The sequence below is a fragment of the Lepisma saccharinum genome, chromosome 2 (genome assembly GCF_977018435.1).
Source record: "Lepisma saccharinum chromosome 2, izLepSacc3.1, whole genome shotgun sequence".
Taxonomy (NCBI): Eukaryota; Metazoa; Arthropoda; class Insecta; order Zygentoma; family Lepismatidae; genus Lepisma; species Lepisma saccharinum.
Genome location: NC_139230.1, coordinates 149,462,603 through 149,479,701, shown reverse-complemented (window position 1 = coordinate 149,479,701; position 17,099 = coordinate 149,462,603). Strand labels below are relative to the sequence as shown.

Sequence of the window (17,099 nt, the reverse complement as noted above, 5' to 3'; positions counted from 1 at the left end):
TCGATTGCAAATTGAAGATTTTATTATACTACTAATGCTATGAACATTAACAATGATTTGCCTGACTAATGGTTAGGGACAAAAGTTAAGAGACCTGAAGAAGATAATAGTTTCCTGTATAAAATTCACATCTAAATGATATTAGTGTTTTTATTTATATACGTATTTATATGTTTTACGATAGCTGACGTAAGACGATGAGAAATGGAGAAGAATTATCAAGTCGGACTAATTTCTGTGTTTTGGAGATTGCTGGGTTCAGTGTCTTTGGAGATGATGATCTTTGTTGTTCGTTCTTTGTGTTTTCGACGTTATTCCAGTAAAGTATATTCGATCCCCAAACTAATTGTTTATGTTTGTTGTTAGATCAAAATCTCCCCCCTTCCCGGAAAAGTTTTGTGGGGGAAATTTCAGGACAAGATCGTTGGTGGGAGGGAATTCTCCCCCTGTCCCTCCCGGGATTTCGCAAATGTACACTCACGGAGTCGACGAACAAAATTATCCATTACAGACACCAGCATTGCGGGTGCAATTGGCTGGACGTCTTCCTAATTCTTCTCTTCAGGGTCTCTAAGTTAGGGGAACCTGTTCAAAAACTCGGCTCTTGAGGTTCCCCCAGAGAGAGAAATCGCAGGCAGTCAGTTCGTGCTGTGCAGCTACCATACAATGGACCGTACATTACTTTTAAAATACACACAAAAGCAGGGTGTTCAGCAGCGACGGCGCTACAGGGTGGCTAGGGGAGGGGGGGGGGCTGAAGTACAAAACAGGTCTCAGCCCCCTAGATTTTTTTAGTGCGGTAGATGCATTTTGACCGAATACTTAAAAAGTAGAAGTTTACATTTTCCATTATAAAACTTCCATTGGGACAAGTACAACGTCCAAGTACATTTTCTAATTCAGTTACATCGCAAGGTTACTTTATTTCCATGTGTTCTATAATCAGGTGGGGGCACCTGCAGGTATGCTTGGGTAACAGTTGCTACTGATCATTTGATACTAAGTAATTGGCCAATCATCAGTCGCAAAACATGCTACGAAATCTGCTGCCTGCCTGGTAGATGGACGTATTCAGTGGTTATGAGATTGTTCTTTGATTTTTGACATATGCAGCTAATTGTGTTATAGTCTCTATAAATCGTATCACTATATTTCGGAATAGTTGTGGGAAATGAATTTTTATAACGACATTCAAAATCTGAAGAAGCGTTATATATCTTTTATGTTTGTTAGTTCCTCAAACACAAACTACCTAATTTTTAAATGATTGAATTGAAAAGATTAAAATTGGGCTCCCAGCCCCGATAGTCTAGCGATAAAACTGCTGCCTTGATATCAAGGGGTCCTGGTGGAGGTAACATTTCATTAAGTGGTTTGCATTCGACTAGAAGCTGTAGCTCTCGTCCCAATTAGCCTCTGTGCATATAGTGGACCTTAATACAAATCCAATCAACTAATCATTGCAATACGGTACGAAAATCAGCACATTCTGCAATTTCATTGCTCGCAGTCCTAGTCCTACATGTTAATTAATTATTATTTGTAATGGTAACAAATAATTTCTTACGTACCGTCACAGTGGCTAATTACTATTCCGTGGAGGAGAATCAATCTTTGAAACACTTCTAAAACTATTGATCTTAGAGGGCTACCAGCCACATTTCACGTTTACCACATTATAAAGCATGGCACATTTCACAGTTTAACGTGGAAAACAGTGTTTGAATTATTGTGGCACTTACAGCGTTTACCAATTTTAGTCTTCAATTCTCGTCGTCAGGAATCATTGTTTTCTGCCACTTTTGACTAATCGCGAAGATGAGAATAGTGATGATATCATGAAATTCATAAAAGGACACTCACAAAGAACACCCATGCGCAGGTCAGGAATCGAAACAGAGACCTCTGACGTGCTAACCACTCCGCAACGTAGGTCGGCATATGTAATGAAAATAATTGGCCAGTTCCTCATATTGCCTTACCGTCCTATGAGGCCAGGAGGCCGGGCCTACCCACGCCATTACTCTTTTAAAGGTGTATTTACTTATTTCGTCAAAACATATGTAATATAATGCAAAAGTTTGGAATTTTCATTTATGATAATTACAAAAAAATTCTAACCCTGTCCAGTATACCCTGTCCTTGGTATGTACATATATATCGCAGAAACCCGGACGCTACGAAGTGATGAGATGTGGTTGTAGCAAAAGAATGGAGTAGACAAAATATGAAATGAAACTTTTCAAAAGCTTTGTGGTGAAAAGGAGCAGCATTGCACGTGATGAAGAAGAGGAAAGCTTTGCCGTTTACAAGAAGAAATTGCCTGCTATAAGATGCACTACAAAGAATGGCTAATGAGGAAGAGAAGAAGATATAAGCTAATAAATTCCAAGTGTAACCTGGAACCTGAAGAGTAAGTCGTTCAACTCAGAAAGACTGGAGATTGCAAAAAAATAATAATAATAATAATAATAATAATAATAATAACTGCCTGTTAGGTAGAAAACAATGAATAAATGAATGAATAAATACTATTGTTGCAATATTTTTTAAAAAAATAATATTTTGATTCTTATTTGCTGAAATTTGTCTACTTGAAAATGTAACTTACTTTATTAAAAATATCAATTGGAACTATGGGAATGGGAAAAATAGAGTCATAATGTTAATAGAAAGGGGAATATGCTCTATTCTTCATGTTCTCTACATAAGATCTTAAATTACTATTAGAGATTAATGGGCGCATGGAATGGCCATGGAAAACGTTCACACTTCAGAAAAACTTCATTAACTTAACTGTCTCAGAATTTACATAACGTTACTGAATAATGGAGGAGAAAATTATATATACCTACTTCTCAAGAAGAATTCGAACTTACAACTAGCTGATGTTAGCCCAAGCCACTTACCACTATTCTATTCCATTTCAGAATAAAGATAATCTCCCATGGAACTGAAATTCACTATGGTGAAATGTCGTTAAAGCCAGGGATTGCGTTCCACAGGATGGGTCACCGTTACGTAAACTGCCGGATGAGAATTGTGCAAGGAACAAATTCTTGTTTCAAGGATAATGACAATGATGACATTCTATCATGAAATTATTGTCGGACTTGTCCATTGTCTTCTCGTTTTTTCTACCTTTTTACGTCAAGCAAAATTAATTACCTTCGCCACGCTGTCCCCCGTTCCTCCCAGATGGTCCGGTTCAAAGACTCTGAGACAAGATCCAATGGTCTAAGTGAGTACGAGTTAAGAGGGTAAGTTAACACGCAGAACACAGAACAAGGTTTTCTGTATTTGTGTTTTGGCAATTTAAATTCGATTTTCAGCTACTTTAGAAATGTACACACAATTTGTTTCCACGATTCCGATTTATACCGTGCGTCCATTTAGATCTTCAGCCGAGAGATCGGGTGAAGCGTGGCGGGCGGCGCTGACGGAGATGCCGACATTTGCTGCCTGTAATGCCCGCTTATTTTTATGGACATATCCGGCCTCATGAGCACGTTATAAGCATACGTACAGTACTCGTAAGATTAGGCTTCCCGCATATACAACCGTACGACAGAATGTAAAGAGAAGAGGCCCCAGCAAATGTGCCTCACTCCGTGGAAAGTTCGTATACTGGACAGGGTTAGATTTTTTTTGTAATTATCATAAATGAAAATTCCAAACTTTTGCATTATATTACATATGTTTTGACGAAATAAGTAAATACACCTTTAAAAGAGTAATGGCGTGGGTAGGCCCGGCCTCCTGGCCTCATAGGACGGTAAGGCAATATGAGGAACTGGCCAATTATTTTCATTACATATGCCGACCTACGTTGCGGAGTGGTTAGCACGTCAGAGGTCTCTGTTTCGATTCCTGACCTGCGCATGGGTGTTCTTTGTGAGTGTCCTTTTATGAATTTCATGATATCATCACTATTCTCATCTTCGCGATTAGTCAAAAGTGGCAGAAAACAATGATTCCTGACGACGAGAATTGATGACTAAAATTGGTAAACGCTGTAAGTGCCACAATAATTCAAACACCGTTTTCCACGTTAAACTGTGAAATGTGCCATGCTTTATAATGTGGTAACGTGAAATGTGGCTGGTAGCCCTCTAAGTAGTTCAAAGGGCGTGTAAAGGGGTCACTAGTGTGAACGTTCTTACGGGCTGATGTGCAGAACGATGCGATTTCCCAACACTTTCGCTTTTGGCACTTACAACGTATACCACTTCTTATAGTTCTCAATTCTTATGCTGTTCCCAGACTGTTCATCAATAGAAATGTTAAACTTGATTTGAAGTTTCACATTTAAGCGAAGTATTCTATTTACTATTATTGATCAAAAAAGAAATGATTAACAGATGGTTATAAAATGAATGAACAAATTACTACTAGCGTCACGTGTTGACCACCACTTTGACAAGAAGAAAGAGATGTTTTTGACCAAACGTGTGGCTTGTCGTAGTCCTTCTACACATCAAACCTAAGACTCAAAATGCCCATAAACGTGACATCATATTAAATTAGCTATAATATATCCAACTTTAGGATTTTGCTCATTCCCTCCTTGGAATATTTTCTGCGTGCGCCTTTTGCCTTCCTTCTTGCAGATTTGTTTGAGGACATTTTCGGAAGAGGACGGGGTTTTCAAGCACAATAGTGACCGTTTACGCCTTTGAAGTTAGCAGCCGACTTCTTAGAAATGTCCAGACCTGTAGCTACATGTTCCCATCACTGAGCAAGACTTTATTCTAGTTGACAACGGAAGGTTTCAAATGATTCACTAGTATTACCCTAATATAGGAGACACCATGTCGCGACTGCCTCCATTCAACTACTAAGGAAACCTCAAATTGAACGTGCTTAGGTCGGAGGTCGTGGTAAAGAGGAAAGCCGCTGTCTGGGGAGTGAAAAGCAGACGTAACATGCATTGCTCTCGCATCCGGATGCGTCATGTTACAGGAACTGTAACTGGCGATGGTGCTATTTTTTTTTTTTATAAAATCCGGTTATGACTAAAAATGTATGCTTGAAAGTATGAACATTGGAGTAACTGCAAAACTTTATTAATTTATAATTACAACTTCCATAGCATTATGTAAACGCACGGCCATGAAAATAGGTGGCTGGGCAGAATTGTGCTCATGCCACATATGGGAAAAGGAAAGCGAGAGAGGGACAAAACTCGTTGGTTCCTGTGCGCTGTATGGCAACTTCAACCAAGCTGCGATTCAGGGGTGCCGACAAGGGGGATTGTGGAGCAGATTGCGCCATCGATTTTTTTGGGGGGGGGGATTTTTCCCTTCATATAAAATTCAACATTTATATATTATTTCCAAAATAAGTGTAAAGACATTTACACCTTACACCATATTTAATCCATTAAATGAAGAAAATGAAGTATTTAGAGGTAGCGATGCCCACATGTGGGTTTGTGAACTCACGTTATGTCCAAGTAACTTATTTTTTGGGGGGAGGACGATATTTTGTGATGGAAATTTGATGTGAAACAGTACAGCATTTTCCCCAAGTTGAATTACGTTATTAACTATCCATTGCTGTTACATAAATATCAAATTCTAGACTACTAAGGAAATTGTAACGGCTAATATTATTATTAAGGAAGTGGTGATATCCAACTCTTACACATGGGTCTTAAATTGACACGTGGATTCTGGTGGGGGATTGAGGATTAAACGTTGGGGGAGGGGGGGCAATATTCGACTATTGAATATCATTGTTAAATCTTAGATTATCGTGGGAATTTTACTTAGGGGGGACTGAGCATTAAATTTGGGGGAATATCCAACTCTTGTGTATTAATATTACGTCTGAGATTGTAGCAGATAATGTAATTTGGAGATTTTCTTTCTTTTGGAGGGAGTAATATCTAGGTTGAAGGATTGAATATTAAATTTGAGGCGAGGAGATATTGAGCTCTTAATAAAGTATAAAATGAAAAACTAAACATGCTGACCAAGGCAGTAATTCATTTTATTAAAAACATAAACTAAACGTAACGTTTCAACCTTCTAGCAAGGTCTTCTTCAGACTCTGTATCAAGTATAAATGTAACAAGATACAAAAACAGGGCATTATATATACACAAACATTACTCCCTCCAGACTGAAATTAAACAAAGAATGGAAGAAGGTGTTAGAAAGAGTGGAAAGGACAAGAGAGAAAGAGGAGAAGAGAAGGAAAAAATGAAGGAAAAAGAGCATGAGATAAAAAGTCCAACCACATTCTATATGGAAGTAAATATATTTAGCCTTTTAGGTGAAAGTACAGTTGACAAGGGAAAGCCACCTGCTAGAAAGTTCCAGTACAACTTTCTAATAGTCTGGAGGGAGTAATGTTTGTGTACATATATTGCCCTGTTTTTGTATCTTATTACATTTGTACTTGATGCAGAGTCTGAAGAAGACCTTGCTAGAAGGTTGAAACGTTACGTTTAGTTTATGTTTTTAATAAAATGAATTTCTGCCTTGGTCAGCATATTTAGTTTTTCATATCATGGAAACAAGGCTTAATGGTGTTAAAAGTGTAAAATCTTAGATTGTCAAGGGATTTCTTTAGGGTTCGAACATTATATTTGGGGACTATATTTAGTGATATGGTATGCGCACGTTTCGGCGCCGAACATGGGAAAAGAGAAGCTCGAAAAGAGTAAATATCATATCGGGGGATCCTATGAAAGTATTGAAGTCCCATTAAATTAATAATATTGCAAGCCTGCAAAGAAATGGATATAAAAATTTTCTTGCTCGCTTCGCTCGCAATTTTGCATTACAAAAATGTGTCATGAGACGATATGAAGAATTATACTGTAGCTGCATTACAAGACATAAACAATATTCTCGATATTTATTAATAATATAATTTCTTAAAATATAATGTTTAGTGTCGGTTTGATCATATGGTTCTATTAGCAATATTATTCTATTATAGGCTATGTTGCAATAGTTGTACTAACTATGTACTTCATAGTAACGCCTTGCACATTACTCGATAAAACAGGAAAATAAATAGTGTCAAATTCGCATTTCTAACTTATTGTTGCAGGGTAATTTTGCTTTAGCAAGTAAAATTTGCACTTAAGATGAAATCCATGTAATTATTGCTATGAATTACTAAAAAAAATGTAATCACCCCAAGCAGAGGGGGTGAGTTCTTTGAAGGAGGCACCTTATTATATTCTCGTCCCGGCCTTACAAATTTCTCGCTAGGCTTCTGTAATTTTCGATCTTAAGTTGTGTAAGACTTTGTGTTAAATACCCAAATTGTGCGTTATTGAAATATTGTTTGTAATGCTGTATTTCTCCTCTGGGGAGGGTAACCTGCCTTGTCTCGACCTGTTACTTGTCTTCGTTACTTCCGCAGACACCCAAATGTCAACCTCCCTTCCACCTTGGACTGCATTTTGTAGACTATAGCGAGGCTCTTTCGTCTGGACTCACGGCCAGTATAATTCTCCGTGGGGCTCGTGTTGTGTGATATCCTTATTTATTGGTGATTGTCTTTTCATCGCTCTCGCCATATCACCATATATCCTTATCTTCCCGATTAGCCAAAAGTGACAGAGAAGGGAAATCAAATAAACTAAACCAACCAATCAATCAGCATTATGTAAAGCTTATTTGAAGAGTTTGTTTCAGGACCTAATATTACTTTTAGAGCTTAAGGTAGTACTTTGGAAGCCTATTTTAGGGGCTTAAAAGTTAAGTTTTTGTTAATATACATATTTTACAGTATCTCACCAACACTTTTAATCCCAAATCCAATACGAGGGAAAAGCCATGTGCACTATATGACCATCTTCAAAAAGTTAATATGTATATTGTTACGTGTATTACAAACATGTTTCAAATATGAATACATTCTCTCGGGCTATCGACCAGGTGAGTTCTGGAAGGATTTCCAAGCTTTCGAGATCTAACGTCACTCTCAGCTTCAGGGAATGAGACTTCATTGCCCTAAGATAGGCTAATCGGGACCCAGAAGATGAGAGTTGCATTAGCCCTCGAGAGCTTGGAAATCCTTCCAGAACTCACCTGGTCGATAGCCCGAAAGAATCTATTCATCATTAACCGCCAAGAAATGTTCAAGAAATATTTCAATTCCGTTCGTATGTTCAATAAGATCAATGAAAAAATGTAAGATTCACGATTATATGATTCCACGATTTCAACGTTGATGGAGCAAGGTGAAATTTTTACTGTAATATAAACTCGGACCTATGTGCTTCCGAGAACAAATGACCAATCTCAACCGAGAAAATTTCAATAAACGAAAACCACAAATAATTAAAATGGCTAAGACTCGCCATGTGAAGACGTGCATACATGTTTGCTTGTTATTACATAGTTGTAATTTGATTTCCTGAGAAAAAGGTTTACGTAAGATGTAGAAAGAGCTTCAGGTTGATCTTATTAATTTATAAATTCAAATTTTGTGATCCTAATAGCTTTCATTTTATAGGCATAAAAGTTATATTTTCATTGTTTTATAGTAGTGGTAAGAATCCAGATTTGTTTGATTTGCTGTTTTAAGTCCACTTTATGCACGAAAAGGCTAATCGGGACTGGACCTACAGTTTGAAGTGGGATCCAAACCACTCTGCCATGTTCATCCAATGGATATCGAACCAGGGAATTCTGGCAAGAATATAGAATACAGATATTTTTCCTTTATTTATTTGGTTTATTTTAGTTTGCTTCTCTGCCACTTTTAGGTAATCACGAAGATGAAAATCAGTGATGTAATGAAATTGAAGAAGGAACACTCCCAAAGAACACCCATGCCTAGGCTGAGATTGGAACCCGGGACCCTGGCGTCGTAACGTGCTGGGCTAACCACTCCGCCACAGAGGTAGGCGAAGAACAGAGAAAAGGATGCTACGCACACTGTTGCAAGAACTTTGCCACCTCCCTTTTTAACCCTAGCAGGCATAAAGTACCACTTTTGAAGTTTTTGTGTTGGTAATCGAAACTGCCTTGAGCAATTGAATTAAAAATCCTGTTTATTGTCAATTCAGATGTGTATTTTCATATTTGCTAAAATTCAAGAGAAAATTTTATCCATTTTAATTTTTAAACTGAAGTTGATTGAGCCACATGTAGCAGATAGAGCAAAGAACATTGAGGGATTGAATGCAAATGCAGGTACGGCAATGGAAAACGTTCTTCAAAGGAAAATTAGGTCAACGGTTGACAATCCCATAGATATATCTACTTATGCAACTGCTTCGAGAAAAGGAAATAGGTGTTACATTTGCATTTCCAATGGAGAAAGAAGAAACACTCTCACGAACTACAATTTCATGCAATGACTGTGGTAAATGTCTGTGAAAGACACTGCATGAAAGTTCAGATCTGTGACAACTGTGTAATTTATAATAATAGTGAGTAATGCTGAGGAACTGTAATTTACTGACAATGTAGAACTGAAATGTGTTATAATGTTATAATGTTTTATTCTATTATTGTTAATAATAAATATGCAGATGTACATTTCCAAATAAAAAATACTTAACATACATTAAAAATATACAAAATATGACTTACTTATCTTTCAAAATAAAAAAAAATACTTAACAAACATTAAATATATACAAACTATGACTTATATTAAACAAAACATACTAGTAGTGCAAAATAACTAACAAATGTAGCGGAATAGTAAAGTGGCACAAAATGCCACCCTTAGTCCAGCATGTAACAGATCAAACCTTGGTCCTGCTAGGGGCAATAAATTTTCTCTAAAATGCAGAAGTGAGAGTATTTTCACCACACGAACGATGAAACATTTCGAATTGATTTTCATGCTGTGTTAAGAACAAATTAGCGGTATATTAAATGTGACTGTTCCACTTTTTTTTTAATGCATTGACTCCTGGCGTATAGCGTGAATGTATAATCATTTCAAAAGTCTTTATTAGCGACATATTTCCTCCTTCTGCTCACTTTTGACGATTTCGGAACTCTGTACTTGAGACGTAAGAAAGAAAAAAAACGGAAAATTGTTAACCTAACGATACAGCATTAAAATTCTTGAAATGTGGAAGTTGCTAATTTTATGGGCGCGATGTTTATTGTAAACTTAGAGCCGTGTAGTTCTCGTAGTAGATAGATAACATTAAAACCTGATTTCGTATTTCATTTGAGTGAAATCGGTCAAAGCGTTTTGAGATGGGGACAAAACCAATTTCCCTTATGTCTTAGGGGTAGGCAACTCGGGTATCAGAGGTACCTCGCTTCAAGGGACCCCGCACCGAAAAAAAAATTGTTTATTACGTGTTTATTAGACAAGGATACTTCAGATTTAGACATTAGGGTATATGAAAAACTTTGATTGGGCATAGTCCCCGCAAACCACCCAGGGTGCATCCTGTTTCTTTGAGTAACGTATAGTTGTATAATTGAAGGTGATGAAATCTAGGCCTAATGCTTTAACATGGGAACGTATAATAACAACTATGTGTTAGTTTGTGTACTAATTTCTTCTTTACGTGATCGCTGGCTTGTTTCGGAAAGTAATTAAATGTACAGGTAAATTATAGTGGAACCACGAGCAAAACAACCTGCGCAGACCCACGACTCCTGTGCACTGTACTCCCGCGAGTAGGGGAGGGGGAGAGTGGACCATGCCCGAGGCCCGAGGTGGAGGGAAGAAGGGGACTTTTCGTCCCAAGGTTTTTTTCCTTGTGGTCGATCTATAGTCGCCATTTTTTATTTTTGATCTATTCATAAGGTGCGTAAGGTAAATTTCCCCGGGCACATATAGGAGAGGTGGGGGCTGTAGGTAGGGCTATTTTTATGGAGGTGATGTGATCAGCACCACACTCCCGGCCACCTTCACCTCCCAGGTTTGCTCCTTGTATCCACTTATTTGAGGCTGGGCGAACCCCAGAGCAACATTATGCAGGGAAAAGGCGGGGAAAATTCCGATCTTAGATCACGCTCCCCGCATATCAAACGAGGATCTCCTGTGTGACAGTCTGAGACCCTAACGACTACTGCCACAGCTCCTTGTTCTACTCATAGTATATTTGATGACAAAATTAATATAACAATTGTACTTTTCAAATAATTTTGCTCTTAGAATAGATAACTTTTATTTAAAAATAAGGATTTGATTTCAGTGTGGATGTTTTAAAGGAATGTGGGACAAGTTGGCGTACCGTAGCAAGACGAGGTACGGGTGTTTCTATTTTATTTCTTTCACCGACGTGGCAACATGCATCGGGATCAGTAGAAATTATCGTTGGTTCGACAGCTGCTGACTTCATTCCAAGGCGTCGTTTCGTCAGTTCCCTGGGTCGTGTCCAGTTTGTGCATTGCTTTATAATATTGCGACTTCAAATTTGATGTATCAAATAGAAACGTGAGTATCGCACTATTGTACACTATTTTGCGGCATGATTTTGCAAGTTCCCAAACAGGCGATGTTTTTATTTTAAATGCACAAGTTTTGAGTTATTATGACATAATCTAAAAATGTTGCTTCTGGGCAAGACGGGGTACTAATCCATTTTGTCCCACATTGTTTTCGGATGCTACACTAATCTGCCATTGAATTCAATATTTTAACTACCCGGTGGAGGCACATAGTGGTTCGGATCCCACTTTTTAAGGTAGGTTAAACTTGTTGAAGTTTCTTTGTTGAAAAATCTGAGAACTAATCGCTCCCTATTCATAAGTTACTAGATAAAAGAGGTCACACGTTTTCCATCCGCGGTCTTTCCTACAAAGTACGACACTAAACATACAAGGTAACAACAAAATCATTTTTGCATAGAGTCAAACAAATTACTTCAATCCCTTCAATTCCATTCACACATAACCTTCGTTATGGTCCAGATTGGTTGGTAACTGCGAGGCTGAGCACCACGGATGTACAAAGGTCGGAAGTACATCTGACTTCGCACGTGGTATTTCCACTTGACACATCTCAGATTTCTGCTCGCTTGTTGTATGGAGAAATGTCTCTAGTAGCCAGAATGGTGTCAAGTCAGATGCCTCTTGCCTCTTTTTCTTTTCCTGTACACCTAGATATAACATATTACGCATGCTTTGCAGACCAAATAATCCACGACGGAAAGAAAGTAAGACATAGAACTAACTGTGTGTACGCTTCATGTATTAAACGTAAATATTAATCTCCGTGGTGCAATAGCCCATTTGAGGACCTATCCAAAGCAGTTTGTTGTCGAGTGCCGTGTTGTCAGTTTTCCGTGTTCAATCACCATCCATAGAAGTGCTTTTGGCTCAAAACATTTTTGGGAAGGAGTTCTTGTGTGGATATTTTGAATGAATTTACGGTGCGTTATTGGACCGAAGTTGATTGTACTGTGATGTTATTAAAAAATAATCAGTGAAGAAAATAATTATTTTTGGGAGGACAATGTCCATCTCGTGTAGGTGAATGACGCAACAACATATTTCATCTGAATTGTGAAACAGTTTACTCTCATATCCTGTTTAATTCTGCGGTTATTTAACGGTTATTCACTCTTATTCGGATTTTAAAATGTAAACCGATGTTCGTTTTGTATTAAAACACCAAATCACGTAACCAATTACTGCATTCTAAAATTATTACGTATCCAAGTTGGTTAAAGATCTTGAAATGAGGGTCTGCCGCTAAGTGTACAATTTTTGGGGTGATGCGTACTCTTGTACATCTCAGCTTTTCAGAACGGCCAACACTAATGTTGTATTTAAAATTGATCCTGAGTTCCACCCACGATTCTGGGCTAACACCAAAATTCGTGTATTCGCAGCGAACTGATTGCACCAGAGTCGAGTACGTCAACACTGAAAGCATTTGGAAAAAAAAAATAATTAATTTAAGTTTGAGAAACATAAACTTGAACAGCTTGAGAGACATCTATCTATCGTCTGCGTACTACAGCTGTTAATTCTCTGCATTAAAATATAACCACCCTTGCCCTTATTTAACCATTAAAACTAAACACAAAACATTACTGCAAGGAATGCATGACGAATCAAAGTTATTTCTACAATATTAGCAATAAGCATCGCTCGAAACACAGATGTCTTTGCTAATTATTGATAATGTATAGATTAGATGAAGCAAGTTGATGGAAATAAAGGATATCTTGGAAGTTTTCCTCCTCAACCTTTAATGAACGTTGAGCAGTTAACTGCCAGGATATATTAGTTGATAAATTATTGTACAGTATTATATTCACTCGCTTATTTTCATGCTTTGCAAACTTGGTTAGATCTTTGCTAGCTGCATGATGGAAAATGAAAGCACTAAATTCCCTCAATGAAACAATAATACGTGACCAAGCAACATAATTTTACCCTATATAACTGCACATTTTAAAAAGTTTGAAGATTAACTATATTGCTGCTTAACTGTAACTGAAGAGTGGATCGAAATGAGATGACTTTCTTTATGACACACACAAAGGTAGATATTTTGTACAGTGTTCACCATATCGCCTTCCCTTCTCGCCTCTTGTCTCCATCCCATTCTTCTCCATTCCTCTTATCTCCTCTCCTGTCTTCGATTCCCGACTCCACTGCGCTCTTCTCCTCTCCCATTCGTTCATTTCTGTTCCTCTGTTACCTCTCCACTCCCCTCATCTTATATCCTCTCATCTCGTCTTTCCCTCTCTTCTTCTATTTCTCCCTTTCCTCATCTCTCCCTCGCATCTTCTTCCCTTTCCTCTCATTACTTCTCATCTCCTCTTCTATCCTCTTTTTTCCCTGCTCTGCTTTTCCTCTTCTCCTTTCGCCTGCTCTTCACCCCTCTCCTCTTCTTCCCTTTCCTTTCCTCTCCTCTTTTCTCTTCTTTTGTGTAGACTCACCAGCGATGAAATAGTAGAAAATAGATTTTCTTTAAGCAGAGGAACTTTATTTATTTCCTAACGTATTTTGTCATATGCAATATAATACTGAATTTTTGTAATAGTTTTAAAAACATAATACTAAGTTTTATTCCTTTCGCCTATATCATAGATATATTGTGCATGTGGCAACCCTGAAATTGAGCCTAACTCTATAAGCAACCACCAACGCCTCGTGTAAGTTGGTTTGCCTAGTATAAAATTGGCGCTGCACTAAAACTTTTGGTGAACGCTATACAGTGCAATGTTTATTGAACATTGTTCATGAGCTTTAACATTTAATTTGCCATCCTGAGACTTAGAACCCAGCAGTATTTCTGTGTAGCCATCAGAAAGGGAAATACCTCGTACACCAACCTTGGCCCTTTTCTGATAATCTCCGTTCTGATGAATTGATTCATTAATTAAATTAGGTTATTTTTCGTCGAATTTCTGCCACTTTTGCTAATCGCGACACCATGAGGATGAGTGATGATGTGGTGAACGTGATGAAGGGACATTCACATGCCCAGGCCGGGATTCGAACTCCGGACTCCTGGCGGCGTAGCGCGCTGTGATAACCACCCCGCCACGGAGGTCGGCCCCATGTCGATGAATTTCTATTAGCAATTATAATGTCAAATATAACGTATCATTGTTTCATATTTTCATGTAGTATTGGGATATCAGTGTGTACATATATGAGGGGGGTGGGGGTACATTCACGGACACTTGTGGCTTGTAACTACAACACTGGTGTTTGATGGTTTCGGTACGACCAAGAAGTACCAGCAACTGTACATTCTTGAAATTATAAATATTGAATAGTGTTCTAAATCCTATCATCTATGTAATTTATTTCTGGAAAACTTCTAATAGAATCTTGTACGCTTCTTCGGTTCTTATTAATAGGTTAATGCATTTTAATGGATATGAGATTAGTGACAAATCAGGAAAGCTATGGAGAAGGAACATCAATAACTCTTGCAAAGAAAATATGAAATTGAATTGAAAATTGTTTTCAATTAAAATTGAGGCTATTTCGGATTCTCAACTCAAATAAAGAAGGTAGAATTCCCAGGTGGAAAATGCAATAAAATGTTAAAATGCCAGAGATGATTATTGAAGCTGTTGAAGTATGTTCCAGGGTGGGCGAACACTACAAAAGTACCAAGCGTAGAATGAAAAGAAGGGAAAACTTTTTTCTGAGAAAATTGTTAAGTATTTTTCTAGTAATTGTGTCTTATCGTTTACCCTGAGATTAACTATCATCACAAGTTTTATGTGATCGGTGAAACTAACGTTGTCACCTTAGAGGACACCGACATCGTAAACCAGTTTATTTATTTACCCTTGCTGTCATCTCCAGCGTTTGAAGAGCAGCTACATGATAGAGGAAAAGTATCAGCAAGGTCAGTCACAAATAAAATAAAGAGATCTTTATGTAGAAAGCGCACTTGAAAGCTGAGTAAGAATGACATTTATATTTTGTTTTAACTGTCAGATGTACAGAAAAAACAATTGAAGGGGTCGGGTGTAAAACATGGTAAGTGACATTTTGGACATTTCTGAGTTCATTAACATTAACAAAGAAGGTTATTAGAAGCTATACTGTAGATAAATTGTTTTGGTGTTGTGTTTACTAATTTCAGAAGGCTTCACTGAGTCCAGAGTAAATTGTATGACATGGCAAGTTCACTTGAAAATTGAAGAATGGGACATTTTACTATCTAACTGAAAAATGACCATGTTTTACACCCGAGCCCTTCAATTGATAACTTGTTAGTACAACCATGAAACTAGCATAACAAAATGAAGAAAATTACCTGAAAATGATTACTGTAACGAAAAGGGGTCACTAGAAATATGAGTACTGTGAATGACACAGAGGTGATTTTAATACTGTTGATGAGAGTTTGACTATGTTTCCACAAGATAGGATAATTCAGTAATACAGTATAATGTGTCATCTCTGCACAATGTATCAAGCGTTTGATAAAAAAAATAGTTGTTGAAGAAATTCGTGTCTCTACCTAGAATCTCGGTAGCCTACATTGAATATTGAAATTATATTGAATTCTTGACGAAAATAAATCATGTGAATAATTCTGAGGATGCTGGTAATTACATAAAACTGTTAAATTAAATAATGGTAAAATATTTTTTAAATTAATTGTTTCATTATTTTTGGTTATGGGTGTAGCGGAGAAATTTACATTTTCAAAGAAAGATTTTTATATGGAAGTCATATCAGGAGATATTGAAACGTTATTATTACCTGCTATCGAAAAAGGCAAAACATCAGACGAGATGACTCTAATCGTAAGCAAATAAAAAGTAATAGCATTTGTATCGGTAGTTTCCAATAAAAAGGTAAATATACACTACAGACTTTTTGTTACTAAAGAAACTGCAATAGTGGAAATATAAATTTGATTCTTCACTTCTCAATAGTAAGCTTTAAATAACTTGAAGAACTCGTCATGTCGTGTGGTAATACAATTGTGCTGAATTATTCTACAAGTCGTTGTCCAAGTATAAGAAGGTAAATACATATATGTATGTTCGGAACTTCATCGTTATGCAGTTATTTTTAATCACATGAACAGTGATAACGTTTTACTTACTTTTCTCTTGTATTAAAAATCCCAAAAAAAATTACAATGAAGGAGTGAACAAATTCACTGCAAAAATTGATCTTAAATCAGGAGAATTAGATGGCATGATAAGTTTTATATGATCATTTAAAGACAGGCTTAACGAGAATAGGAGATTTTAAAACAGAAATATAAAAACACGGATCAAGTGCTAATCATGAAAAAACTCTGATTAATTTTCATTTTAAAACTGGCAAAGAAGAGATGTAACATTACAAAGAAGAGATATAACACCTTGTAATCAAAGGGTGCCGGGTTCGATCCCCTATGGAAAGTGGATCCCACATTAAACTGCAAGTCCAGTCACGCCCGTAGCCAGCTTGAATACGGGAGGGGTCTTCTGGGAAACTAGGAGGAGCATCAATGTTTTAGCATAAAAAGGGGTAAAAGTAGCCATATTATATTTTCAGAAATGGGCACATTATGTCATTTGGTTTACGTGGTTGTACAAAAAAAACGAAGCCATGAAAACTCATTATGTTGATGATGAATCTTTCTCGTCTTTTGAGAAATATCTACAAACGTTTCTACTTACAGAACCGTGTATAAGATCATTTTAGTAAAATAAATTCCACTTTCAT

General features: G+C 37.2%; 1 protein-coding gene across 3 annotated transcripts in view; it reads right to left on the bottom strand.

The window, feature by feature from the left end:
- Positions 1 to 17,099, bottom strand: part of LOC145984143 (solute carrier family 41 member 1-like) — a 251,261-nt gene that overhangs the window by 124,480 nt on the left and 109,682 nt on the right. The window contains exon 1 of one of the 3 annotated variants that reach the window (XM_083117595.1): positions 2,910 to 2,946. The exons of the other annotated variants lie outside the window; for them this stretch is intronic. The gene's annotated coding sequence lies outside the window, so the exon portion shown is untranslated. Of the gene's footprint in view, positions 1 to 2,909; positions 2,947 to 17,099 lie in introns of those variants that run through there. 3 annotated transcript variants of the gene reach the window in all.